Raw genomic sequence first — 14,548 nt, 5'->3', positions numbered from 1 at the left:
GTGATTTATCTCCTAGACTTGGAGAAAAATGGCCGTTAAGCAAGGTCTCAGATTTGATACAATGAACGACTACATCATGAAATGTTTTTAGAAGTACTGATAACAGCAAGTACTGGTAAAAGCAAGCCCAAGTTTAGACTGAATTTCAAGTCTAAATGCAGTTCTCTGTTGATTTTTTCCCCCTGAAATTAGGAAGGCCTTTGTCTGTTTTCCTTTGACCCTGCTTTGTTTTCTTCTGAGAGTTTCTTAGGGATAAAATATTTTAAGGACCATCCAATTATATGAAGCTCCTTTGCAGAAGTGAAACCATGAAATGGATACAGGAAAACCTGTGCTTTGGCTTCTAATGGAGATTCGAATAGGACCCTCTCTCCACATCACCAAAATTTTTAGTTTCCAGTTCCTTAACTGGTATCTGGAAGTACAGACAAAGAAGAACAAAAGTTTCTGCCAACCTCACTTACCTAGACAGTTTTTTGCTCATACTTTTCCCCAGAATTGAGGCACAGAAGACACACAGAAAGAGAGACATAATTTTCTAGTTAAGTCAGGGTATAGTAGCAGCACCATATTTCTCTTATTGCTCAGACTCTAGTATATCAGTCAGGATGGACCGAATTATGCTTGAAAACAAAAATCCAAATATCCCATTGGCTTAAAATATTAAGTTCATTTCTAGTTTACACTACAGTCAACTTGGCTTAGTAGGGGTGCTACTCAACTAAGTCACTGGAAGATGCATTGACATATAACACATGCTTCCAATCTCTCCATGACAGAGGAGAGAGAGAACACGAAATGTGCACATTGGCTTTTAGGTACTTCTCAATGGGGACACGTATCATGTTTACTTCTATTTCATTTGCCAAGTAAATTATATATCCAAGCCTAATTTCCAGGAGACACAGAAGTGCAATTCTCCAGTGTCCCCAGAATCACCATACCCAGGAAAATCTTAATCTACAGTAGGTCCTTTAAGAGTCTTGTCCATCACATTAGTCCCTCAATTAGGCCACCGTGTCTCTCAGCTGGGGGCAAGTTTGACCCCACTCCCCAGAAAACACTTGGTAACATCTGGAGACAGTTTTGATTGTCACGTTGGGGGGAGTATGATACTGGCATCTAGTGCTTAGTGGCCAGGAACGCTTCCAAACATCTTATGTACAGGAAGGCCCCCACAGCATAGAGTTACCTGGCCCAAAATGTCAATAGTGCTGAGGCTGAGAAACCCTGCATTAGATCAGTGTTTTTTTCAAACCTAGAGGACTTAAGACACTCCGTGGCCAAACAGAAATCAAGACATATAACAAAGCTACAGTAATTGAAACTGTGTGATACTGATGAAGGAACAGACAAGCAGATCAAGGGAGAAGAAAAGAGACTGAATGTGGCAAATGACAGAAGTGACAATCCCAAACAGTGGAGAACAATGTTAGGGTAATTGTCTATCTGTGTGGAAAACAATAAAGGGTTATCTTTTCTTCATGTCATATGCAAAGATAAATTCCAGATGGGTTAAACATGAAAAAGTAAAAGCAAGACTGTCAATTTACTAGAAGAACATATAAGCATGTTTTTATGACCAAAGGGATAAAAAAGGTCTTCTTACACAAACAAAAAAAACCCTTAAAATATGCATAATTGTGATTATATCAAAATTATATGACAAGCAAAGAACTGGGAAAAACACTTTCAAATATATATATATAGCACACATCTATAATATATAAAGAAAAATCATCTAAAATATATAAAGAAATTTATCAAATATAAAAGCAAAAGGGGGAAAACACAAAATAAGTCTAGAGTATCTTGTAGTGTCTCAAAGATGTGCTCAGGAAGCAAATGATGATGGCTTGTCAAAGAGACAGAGGAACCAACCTAAAAGAGCTCCCAGTGGCAAAGCTGGAACAATTTGAGTAATAAAATAAATAACATAGTACTGGATTGTAACCCAAAGTATAAAATAAATCTACAGGAGTCCATACTGATACAGATAAATGATTGACTAAATAAATAAGTAGGAGAGAGGAGACAAACCTTCCTTCAGAACACTTTTTGTAGATGGTACCCACTCCCCTCCAAGGGGATGGAGCTTAACCACTCCCTCCCCAACCCTTGAACGTGGGCTGGACTTAGTGAGTCGCTTCAAAAGAGTATAATATGGAAAGGGGGAAATGATGTAACTCTACAGTAGAAAAACCTAGCAAATACTATCTTGGTCATACACATATAGTATGTAAAATCAATGAAAAAGCCTGCAAGGAGCCATGTTAAAGTAAAAAATGGTCATTAACTTGGTTAGCACACAAGGTGGAAAATGTGACATATTGATATCTGGAGAGAAGACAGGAGTGGTACTTTGAAAACAATATACTTTCCCATTGACAGAGGAATGGATGAAGAAGATGTGGTACATATATACAATGGAATATTAGTCATAAAAAAGAATGAAGTAATGCCATTCGCGGCAACATGGATGGACCTAGAGATTATCATACTAAGTGAAGTAAGTCAGACAGAGAAAGACAAATATCATATGATATCACTTATATGTGGAATCTAATTTTAAAAATGATACAAAGGAACTTATTTACAAAACAGAAACAGACTTAACAGATATTGAAAACAAACTTATGGTTACCGAAGGGGAAACATGGGAGAGAGGGATAAATCAAGAGCTTGGGTTAACATACACACACTACTATATACAAATTACTATATATAAGATAACCAATAAGGACCTACTGTACAGCACAGGGAACTCTATTCAATATTCTGTGATAACCTATAACAGGAAAGAATCTAAAAAAGAACGAGTATGAGTATATGTATATGTATAACTGAATCACTTTGCTGTACACCTGAAACGAACACAACATTGTAAATCAACTGTATTCCAATAAAATAAAAAAAAATTTAAAAAGAAAACAACATACTTTCTTTCCTTATATAACTAAAAAGCAATTTAACATTAATAACCATTTTGGGTGTTTGTTAAAGATAATCAGTTCTTTGACCCTTACTCTCAGAAATTCAGTAGGTCTGGATTGGGGCCCAGAAATAGGAATTTTTAACAAATGCTCCAGATGATTCTGTTGTGGAGGGCACAACAGACACTGCATTTGAGAAACCAGAAGGGAATAAGTAAGTTTTCAAGTTGTATTCCATATATTAGTTACAACTCTGAGCTGGACAGGATTAATCTCATGTATTCCCACAACCAACATTAGGATTTGAAGGGGACCAAGTTCTGATTCAAATGAGACATAAAACAAAAGGTTAAGGCAAATAGGAGATAACAATATCATCTTTATTACATATTGGACGATATGGCTTATATCTGTGGAAGGTGACCTTTGTAATATTAAATTACAGACTTAAACAGACTCACCTACCCATCATACTGGGCAGCCCTCTGCTTTTACCTCATGGCAAAGAACATGTGCTGTCTTCAGCCAGCTTCATCTACATGAGTAAGAGAAAAGAGCTACCCAGTAGATTCTTCTTGAAAATATCAAAGAGAATTCAACCCTCCTCCCACGAGGAGCAGTGAGTTAGGGGCTGTAGAGAGGCCAAGAGTGTAATCCTAGTGGAGCTCTTTCTACATGGAAACAAACTGGACTAGGGAACGACTGAACCCCTAACAATACAGGATGATGTGAAAAAAAACAATGGTGTTATTCAAAGAAGCTGCTTCCTTAGAGGCAGTTATATCATTCAAAGGCATTAGTACTTCAAACTGACACTTCAATCTTTAATTCCATTTTCTCTATAGGTTATTAACATTGAATTCACACATTTTATATGTGAGAGATTAATGAAACAACGGTCCTGAAATTTTCACTTGTTCTTGTATCTATGACCTTGTATGGTCCCCACCCAAACTTGCTTTGGGCTTAACCACAAATATTTTGGTCAATGCAATTTGAAAATGGGACTTAAAGTCCCTTTTCATACTGGGTTTTGGAACCCCTGCCAGTGCCACCATATGGCGAGGGCTGGGCTAGCCTATGGGATGATCAGAATCAGAGAGCCAAGATACCCCACTGTTCCAGCTGACACACTGCACCATAACCACCAGAACTGTAAGCAAGTTTATCTGACACCAGTCAGCCCTAGACAACCTGCCAAATGACCAAATGACCGCAGACACATAAGTGAACCCAGATGAGGTCAGGAGTCTGGCCTGAACCAGAAGAAGGCCCACCGGGCAGCACTGCCAATAATAAAATGGCTAAGCCACTGAATTTTTGGAGTGGCTCTGTAGCAAAAGCCGTATGATACTCTATATACCATGAAGTATATAACCAAATAATACGCTACAAGTGTTTCATGAACTTTATGAGATAAAAGTAGATAAAATTCAAAGCTCAATCATTTTAAATCTGTAGGGTTTGTTTTTTGTAATGTCCTCTTGACACTCATACACAAACTATCCGAACATTCTTTGGTTGAATTCAATGTTGACATGAGACCTCAATGTGACTAGGTCAGTGGCTTGCAGTCAACTCGTATAGGCACTTCTGTTCTCAGGACCATGCTCTTGGACAATACTGAGAAATCTGCTGAGTTCCAGTATGCCCTGAGTGATGGTTTTAAGAATTCATTATCAAATGTCGTAATAGCAAACATGCTTTTATCAGGTACTGGTTTGAACTGTGTATTGGTGGGAACTGTTCGAATATTCACATACAACAAATTGTTCTCATCAGTTTGCATTTGAAACAGGTAAATGTGATTTGTTTCCTCTATGGATTTGGTACAACTTTGCCTGTAAACAACAGAATGTTATTTAACATCTCAGAATTCCCCATGAAAGGGGGTCATCAAAATGGAACAGTCATCTGAAACAGACCTGTAAAAAGTGAGTTCAGATACTGTCTGCCAGGAATAACCACCCACTGTCTTCCAATTCATAGGTAGCTGAAGACCCAAACCTGTCCCCTATTGCATCCTACTGGAAGCTCAGTGACTTCCCGAACATGGTGCTGGGGCACCAAGAATTCAACACCACCACCAGTCCTGTCATCCTTTGGTTCTTCTCGCCAATTTATTCAAGCTACTTCGGAGATCTCTGGCTGAACACCATAAAGCTTGGCTAATACATACCCTTGGTTGCAATCAAAGTTATTTTTGAAAAATTTGCTATGTGGAAAAATATCCAGAAGGAAGAAGTTGTTGCATTTGAAATCCTTCATTCGTTTTAAGTTGTAATGTACCTCATAAAAAAATCTTCAAAGCTAAAGGGGAATAAATACCTTTGCCAAAATCAGTCTTATGAAATGATGCATTTTGGTACATGCTGAAGAATCACCAACAAGAACTATAACAACAAACACCTTAAACATCTGCACCTATTTAAAGCCAATCTTTTTGGCACTGGCGTGAATGTAGTTCTCGCTACAGATATTCATATTGCTTAAAAATTAAGGGCAGTGGCATCCATTTTGTTTACTTGTAGCAGCATGATTGTCACTAAAGGAATACATTAGATTCTTTTAAATTTACATTCCAGTGAGCAAAGCAAACTCAAACCAGAAGATGCTTATTATGCACAAATGTAAGCATACATGCTCACATCAGGAAATGAAACTTGAATATGTTGGAACCACTGCAAAATGCTAATTATGACTATTATACCACTTTATGTGAAATCCTGGCTTAAGGGGTGATAGAGCTTTAAAGTGTTTCTTTGTGGAAGAAGCGGTTCCGAATATTGCTGATTTGTCCTCTCTGCCTACCTTCTGAGAGGGGTGAATCATTTAGTTTGTAAGTAGAAAAATTAGATATTCTTAATCAATTCTATTTACTGTTGGTTTAAATTGCTGCGAGATCTTTCAAATTAGAATGCAGTGGTTACCTCTGTCATAGAGGTGGGGGTGGGTGGCAGGACAGATCACTGCAAAAGTACACAAGAGAGCTTTCTGCAGTGAAGGAAAGTATTCTGTATTTTAATTGGGGCAGCTCCACGGGTGTGTGCATTTGCCAAACCCACCAAACTGTACACTTAAAATCTGTACACTGTATGTTCAAAAGAGAAAGCAATAAAGATGAAGGGCCAAATCAAGTAGGGCATTACAGGCTATGGTAAAGGATTTCGATTTCACTGTGTGTGAGACGCAAATTCATTACAGGTTTTCCAGCGAGGACGAGACGTGATCTCACTTACGTTTTAAGAGGTGGACTCCGTCTGTGATGTGGCTGATGTACTGGAACAGGGCAAAACTCGAAGCCAGGAGACCATCCGGGAGCTACGGCAAGAGTCCAGGAGTGACCCACGGTTGGCTTAGTGGAGGTAGTCGCAGTGGGGTGGTGAGAAGTGGTGGTGTTTCTGCTCCGGACCTTGTGCTGCGTTGCTCAGCTCTCCCTGCCCACCACGGAAAGCATTTATACTCCAGCTGCTGGGAAGGTCTGACTGCCAGCAGCCAGCTGTTAACCATCTTTGGGAATGGTATCTTCTAAAAAGAGCCACCTGCTCCTTTCCCCGGGCAGTCCAAACACAATGATAGGTTGATGCATGGGTATAAGGACCTGGCTCTCTGGACCCAATGCAGGACAACTTTGAAGGGCCGTTCCAGCCTGAGAGTTCCCTGCAGGGTTGGGAACTTCTCTCTTTGCTCATCCTGCTTCTGTTTCTTTCCCCACATAAGTGTTGATCCTAAAAGCACTTTCTAATAAATGCTCATCTCTGTCTCAATCTGCCTTGTGGAGAGCCCAATCTCTGATGCTTTGCGATGGAAGTTGATTTCTTTTTTCATTTGTCTAAATTTGAAAGGTGCATTTCAGGAATGTCATCAGCTCATCCAGTGATATACGGTGGGTCGTGATGGTCTGGAAATATCAGGCAAAGATGAGTCTCCTCCAGCCACTGCTCTTCAACTGGCCGTGGGACGCAGTCCTTCAACTTCTCTGGTTCTTAGCTCCATTTTCTATAAAATAAGAAGGAATTTAATCAAAGGAGATATTCTGGAAAAATGTTTTTATAACTCTATGATAAAATTTATTAGAAATATTTAAAGTAACTGAAAACCAGCTTAGCATTTTGCTAACGGTACAAGGACCTTATGTTACCTCGATCCACTCCCTGGTTATTAGCTGTTTCTCCATGTTTTTCTCTAAAAGTTACACGGGAGACATGGAAGAAGATGATACTAAACCTAGCCAATTCTGCAAATTGTTTGCAAATCTCGTAAGACTTAATTGGAGAATATTGCTGTGATTAATGACTAAGCTAACTCAATTTCATGTATTTTTTAAAAACTTTTTTTTATTCTTTTTGTTTTGAGTATTCCGCCCCTGCCCAAGTGATTCTTAGTGTTCCCAAGTCACTGCCTGGCTTGATTTAGCTCTCCTACGTCTTGATCTTCTCCCATGCTATTTGTTTAAGACAAGCCTGTTTTAGCCTCAAGACCTTTACACACGTTCCCTCTGCCTGAAACGCTCTTAACTCTTAGCACAGCTAACTCCCATTCATCTTTTGGGTCTCAGCTGAAAAGTTACATCTGAAAAGGAATTTTTTTCCTCATCACCAGTAATGCCTGGTAATTTCTACCTACTTGGAACATCTCCAAAGGCTTATCCCATACTGAGGGAGACTTCTAGGAACTACATGTAACTCTACATGTGAATGAGAGTGACATTGAACCCAACTCTATTTTAAAAAATAAGTAAATTATTTGGAAAATTATTTTTAGTTACTATCAGCAACCAATTATTTGTAATACACTTCAAGACAAATTAACTTATACCAGTGAGTCATTACATACAAAACACAATTTTGGATCTTTGCTTAGAACTCCTTACAGTATTAGTAAGGAAAAAGTGAATCATACAAATCCTGACTTTATTAGTTTAACTATCCTTTGAAGACTTCTTCACCTTGGGCGGGGCGGGGGGAAGGAAGCAATGATTACAAGTTCACTCATCCTTGATGTGCCAGCAAAGAAAGAAATATTTACATGACTCTCCACAGCCATTTTCGGTGGTAGATTTTAGCTATCCGGGTGAAAATTCCTTGGCACTCCTCTCCTTGAGAAGTAGGGTCTGTCCTCTGCACTTTAATTTGGGCATTCTGACTGCTGTGACCAATAGAACAGGACAGAAGTGACTGTGCCAGTTTCCAGTCTTAGGCCTTGAGAAGCAGGCAGTTTCACCGTTCTGTACAGATACCTTGAGCCTGCCATACTGCAGCGGTTATGTTGAGATATTCCAGTCCTGGCTGAGCCCAGGCTTCCAGTCCTTTCCTCCAAGGAGGCAGACATGTAATGAAGCCATCCTGGACTCACTAAACCAGCCCATCCCAACCTGAATACCACCAGTAACCACCACTGATACAATGTGGGACGAAGGAATCATCCAGCAGAGCCCAACCCAAATTCCTGACCTGCACAATTGTGGGATATGATGAAGTGGTTGTGGCTTTCAATCGCTAAGGCTGAGGTAGTTTGTTACATAGAAATTGATAACCTAAGCATGCTTCTTCTCTGTTTTGTTTCCCCTTTTCTCATGGTTTTAATTTATCTTGTTCCCATACCACTAAACAAACCAAATGCCTTTTCTTTGTTCCCAGAGTCCTCTTATTATACAAACAGTCAAAGAGAAGTTTAATTGACAATGAGACCATCCATCATTTATCGGTGAGGTATAACGTTTTAACAAACCACATGCTTCCATAGGATGATGGATAGGATTTATAGTAAGCAGTACCCTGTTTTAGAAGAGCATTCACTTTGAATGTAACTGCCTGCACCTTGCTTTTTTTTTTTTTTTTTTGCTAATACTGAACTAAATTTAACCTTCTTAAAGATGCATGGTGCTCATTATATACAATGATAGTGATTTTGGGTGCCAAATATCTGCAATAGTTGACGTGTGGCATGAGACAGAATGCTTAACTTGTCCTTCTCTGATGCACACACCCTTCCTTCCCCTCCATCCATCCCTCTTTGCCCTCACATTTTGTCATGATAACCAAGGGATTCTCAAAATGTGGCTCACAATCTACTTGCATCAAAATCACCTGTAAAGCTTTTCAAAATGCACATTCCCTGGCCCTATAAAACTTATGAACTAAAATTTTGGGGAGGACAGCCCAGTAATCTACATTTAAAACAAGCTCCCAGGTGATCATATTGCTTGAATTACTATCTTTGGGATCATTTTCCTGTCTTTTATTTTTTTTCTTTGAATTTTTGAATTTTTTTTTTATAATGCAGCTTCTTATTAGTTATCCATTTTATAAATATTAGTGTATATATGTCAGTCCCAATCTCCCAATTCATCCCACCACCAACACCCGCCCCGTCACTTCTGCCCCTTGGTGTCCATATGTTTGTTCTCTACATCTGTGTCTCTATTTCTGCCCTGCAAAACGGTTCATCTGTACTACTTTTCTAGGTTCCACATATATGCGTTAATGTACGATATTTGTTTTTCTCTTTCTGACTTACTTCACTCTGTATGACAGTCTCTAGATCCATCCATGTCTCTACAAATGACCCAATTTCATTCCTTTTTATGGCTGAGTAATATTCCACTGCATATATGTACCACATCTTCTTTATCCATTCATCTGTCCATGGGCATTTAGGTTGCTCCCATGACCCGGCTATTGTAAATAGTGCTGCAATGAACATTGGGGTGCGTGTGTCTTTTTGAATTGTGGTTTTCTCTGGGTATATACCCAGTGGTGGGATTGCTGGGTCATATGGTAATTCTATTTTTAGTTTTTTAAGGAACCTCCATACTGTTCTCCATAGTGGCTGTATCAATTTACATTCCCACCAACAGTGCAAGAGGGTTCCCTTTTCTCCACACCCTCTCAAGCATTTGTTGTTTGTAGATTTTCTGATGATGCCCATTCTGACCGGTGTGAGGTGATACCTCATTGTAGTTTTGATTTGCATTTCTCTAATAATTAGTGATGTTGAGCAGCTTTTCATGTGCTTCTTGGCCATCTGTATGTCTTCTTTGGAGAAATGTCTATTTAGGTCTTCTGCCCATTTTTTGACTGAGTTGTTGGTTTTTATTAATATTGAGTTGCATGAGCTGATTATATATTTTGGAGATTAATCCTTTGTCCATTAAATCATTTGCAAATATTTTCTCACATTCTGAGGGTTGTCTTTTGTCTTGTTTGTAGTTTCCTTTGCTTTGCGAAAGCTTTTAATTTTCATTAGGTCCCATTTGTTTATTTTTGTTTTTATTTCCATTACTCTAGGAGGTGGATCAAAAAAGATCCTGCTGTGACTTCTGTCAAAGCGTGTTCTTCCCATGTTTTCCTCTAAGAGTTTTATAGTGTCGGGTCTTACATTTTGGTTTCTAATCCATTTTGAGTTTATTTTTGTACACAGTGTTAGGGAGTGTTCTAATTTCATTCTTTTACATGTAGCTGTCCAGTTTTCCCAGCACCACTTATTAAAGAGACTGTCTTTCTCCATTGTATATCCTTGCCTCTTTTGTCATAGATTAGTTGACCATGGGTGCGTAGGTTTATCTCTGGGCTTTCTATCCTGTTCCATTGATCTATATTTCTGCTTTTGTGCCAGTACCATACTGTCTTGATCACTACAGTTTTCTAGTATAGTCTGAAGTCAGGGAGTCTGATTCCTCCAGCTCTGTATTTTTCCCTCAAGACTGCTTTGGCTATTTGGTGTATTTGTGTCTCCATACAAATTTTAAGATTTTTTTGTTCTAGTTCTGTAAAAAATGCCACTGGTAATATGATAGGGATTGCACTGAATCTGTAGATTGCTTTGGGTAGTATAGTCATTTTCACAATATTGATTCTTCCAACCCAAGAACATGGTATATCTCTCCATCTGTTTGTGTCATCTTTGATTTCTTTCATCAGTGTCTTATAGTTTTCTGAGTACAGGTCCTTTATCTCCTTAGGTAGGTTTATTCCTAGGTACTTTTTTGTTTTGTTGCAACGGTGAATGGGATTGTTTCCTTAATTTCTCTTTCTGATCTTTTGTTGTTAGTGTATAGGAATGTAAGATAGTTCTGTGCATTAATTTTGTATCCTGCAACTTTACCAAATTCATTGATTAGCTCTAGTAGTTTTGTGGTGGCATCTTTAGCATTCTCTTTGTATAGTATCATGTCATCTGCAAACAGTGACAGTTTTACTTCTTCTTTTCCAATTTGGATTCCTTTTATTTCTTTTTCTTCTCTGAATGCCACGGCTAGGACTTCCAAAACTATGTAGAATAATGGTAGTGAGAGTGGACATCCTTGTCTTGTTCCTGATCTTAGAGGAAATGCTTTCAGTTTTTCACCATTGAGAATGATGTTTGCGGTGGGTTTGTCATATATGGCCTTCATTATGCTGAGGTAGATTCCGTCTATGCCCACTTTCTGGAAAGTTTTTATCATAAAACGGTGTTGAATTTTGTCAAAAGCTTTTTCTGCATCTATTGAGATGATCATATGGTTTTTATCCTTCAGTTTAATAATATGGTGTATCATATTGATTGATTTGCATATATTGAAGAATCCTTGCATCCCTGGGATAAACCCCACTTGATCATGGTGTATGATCCTTTTAATGTGTTGTTGGATTCTGTTTGCTAGTATTTTGTTGAGGATTTTTGAATCTATATTCATCAGTGCTATTGGTCTGTAGTTTCCTTTTTTTTGTAGCCTCTTTGTCTGGTTTTGGTATCAGGGTGATGGTGGCCTCATAGAATGAGTTTGGGAGTGTTCCTTCCTCTGCAATTTTTTGGAAGAGTTTGAGAAGGATGGGTGTTAGCTCTTCTGTAAATGTTTCATAGAATTCACCTGTGAGGCCATCTGGTCCTGAACTTTTGTTTGTTGGAAGAATTTTAATCACAGTTTCAATTTCAGTGCTTGTGATTGGTCTGTTCATATTTTCTACTTCTTCCTGGTTCAGTCTTGGAAGGTTATACCTTTCTAAGAATTTGTTCATTTTTTCCAGGTTGTCCATTTTATTGGCATTGAGTTGTTTGTAGTAGTCTCTTAGGATGCTTTGTATTTCTGTGGTGTCCATTGTACCTTCTCCTTTTTCATTTCTACTTTTATTGATTTGAGTCCTCTCCCTCTTTCTCTTGATGAGCCTGGCTAAAGGTTTATGAATTTTGTTTATCTCCTCAAAGAACCAGATTTTAGTTTTATTGATCTTTGCTATTGTTTTCTTTGTTTCTATTTCATTTATTTCTGCTCTGATCTTTATGATTTCTTTCCTTTTACTAATTCTGGGTTTTGTTTGTTCTTCTTTCTCTAGTTCATTTAAGTGTAAGGTTAGATTGTTTATTTGAGATTTTTCTTGGTTCTTGAAGTAGGCCTGTATTGCTACAAACTTCCCTCTTAGAACTGCTTTTGCTGCACTCCATAGGTTTTGGATCGTCGTATTTTCGTTGTCATTTGTTTCTAGGTATTCTTTGATTTCATCTTTGATTTCTTCTGTTATCTCTTGGTTATTTAGTAATGTATTGTTTACCCTCTATAAGTTTGTGTTTTTTACGGTTTTTTTTTCCCTGTAATTGATTTCTAATTTCATAGCGATGTGGTTGGATAAAATGCTTGATATGCTTCCAATTTTCTTAAATTTACTAAGGATTGACTTGTGACCCAAGGTGTGATCTATCCTGGAGAATGTTCCATGTGCACTTGAGAAGAATCTGCTGTGTAATCTGCTGTTTTCGGATGGAACGTCCTATAAATATCAACTAAATCTATCTGGCCTATTGTGTCATTTAACGCTTGTGTTTCCTTATTAATTTTTTGGTTGGATGATCTGTCCATCGGTGTAAGTTATGTAACACTTGGTGTAACACTATCATTGGTGTTACTGTCAATTTCCTCTTTTATAGCTGTTAGCAGTTGCCTTATGTATTGACATTCTCCTATGTTGGGTGCATATATATTTATAATTGTTATATCTTCTTCTTGGATTGATCCCTTGATCATCATGTACTGTCTTTCCTTGTCTCTTGTAACATTCTTTATTTTAAAGTGTACTTTATCTGATGAGTATTGCTACTCCAGCTTTCTTTTGACCTTCCTTTGCATGGAATATCTTTTTCCATCCCCTCACTTTCAGTCTGTATGTGTCCCTAGGTCTGAAGTGGGTCTCTTATAGACAGCATATATATGGGTCTTGTTTTCGTATCCATTCAGCGAGCCTGTTTCTTTTGGATAGAGCATTTAATCCATTCACATTTAAGATAATTATCAATATATATGTTCCAATTACCATTTTCTTAATTGTTATGGCTTTGTTATTGTAGGTCTTTTCCTCCTCTTGTGTTTCCTGCCTAGAGAAATTCCTTTAGCATTTGTTGTAGAGCTGGTTTGGTGGTGCTGAATTCTCTTAGCTTTTGCTTGTCTGTAAAGCTTTTGATTTCACAGTCGAATGTGAATGAGATCCCTGCCGGGTAGAGTAATGTTGGTTGTAGGTTCTTCCCTTTCGTCACTTTAAATATATCGTGGCACTCCCTTCTGGCTTGTAGAGTTTCTGCTGAGAAATCAGCTGTTAACCTTATGGGAGTTCCCTTGTATGTTATTTCTCGTTTTTCCCTTGTTGCTTTCAATAATTTTTCTTTGTCTTTAATTTTTGTCAGTTTGATTACTATGTGTCTTGGCATGTTTCTCCTTGGGTTTATCCTGCCTGGGACTCTCTGTGCTTCTTGGACTTGGATGGCTATTACCTTTCCCATGTTTGGGAAGTTTTCGACTATAATCTCTTCAAATATTTTCTCGGGTCCTTTCTCTCTCTCTTCTCCTTCTGGGAACCCTATAATGTGAATTTTGTTGCGTTTAATGTTGTCCCAGAGGTCTCTTAGGCTGTCTTCAGTTCTTTTCATTCTTTTTTCTTTATTCTGTTCCATAGCAGTGAATTCCACCATCCTGTCTTCCAGGTCACTTATCCATTCTTCTGCCTCAGTTATCCTGCTATTGATTCCTTGTAGGGTATTCTTCAGTTCAGTTATTGTATTGTTCATCTCTGTTTGTGTGTTCTTTAATTCTACTAGGTGTTTGTTCTGTAATCCTTCTATGTTTTTGTTAAACATTTCTTGTATCTGCTCAATCTTTGCCTCCATTCTTTTTCAGAGGTCCTGGATCATCTTCACTATCATTATTCTGAATTCTTTTTCTGGAAGGTTGCCTATCTCCACTCATTGAGTTGTTTTTCTGGGGTTTTATCTTGTTCCTTCATCTGGTACATAGTCCTCTGCCTTTTCATTTTGTCTGTCTATCTGTGAATGAGGTTTTCCTTCCACAGGCTGAAGAATTGTAGTTCTTCTTGCTTCTGCTGTCTGCCCTCTGGTGGATGAGGCTATCTAAGAGGCTTGTGCAAGCTTCCTGCTGGGAAGGACTGGTGGTGGGTAGAGCTAGGTGTTGCTCTGGTGGGCAGAGCTCAGTAAAGCTTTAAGCCGCTTGTCTGCTGATGGGTGGGGCTGGGTTCCCTCCCTTTTGGTTGTTTGGCCTGAGGCAACCCAGCACTGGAGGCTACCTGGCTCTTTGGTGAGGCTAATGATGGACTCTGGTAGGGCTCACACCAAGGAGTACTTCCCAGAACTTC

General features: G+C 38.5%; 1 protein-coding gene across 3 annotated transcripts in view; it reads right to left on the bottom strand.

The window, feature by feature from the left end:
• MPDZ (multiple PDZ domain crumbs cell polarity complex component) overlaps window positions 1-14,548 on the bottom strand; it is a 779,300-nt gene that overhangs the window by 482,426 nt on the left and 282,326 nt on the right. For all 3 annotated transcript variants that reach the window (XM_079926367.1, XM_079926366.1, XM_079926365.1), the window contains exon 5: window positions 6,173-6,932. The gene's annotated coding sequence lies outside the window, so the exon portion shown is untranslated. The remainder of the gene's footprint in view (window positions 1-6,172; window positions 6,933-14,548) is intronic.

The sequence above is a fragment of the Stenella coeruleoalba genome, assembly GCF_951394435.1.
Source record: "Stenella coeruleoalba genome assembly, chromosome: 7".
NCBI classification, from domain to species: domain Eukaryota; kingdom Metazoa; phylum Chordata; class Mammalia; order Artiodactyla; family Delphinidae; genus Stenella; species Stenella coeruleoalba.
This window is presented reverse-complemented; position numbering and strand designations above follow the sequence as displayed.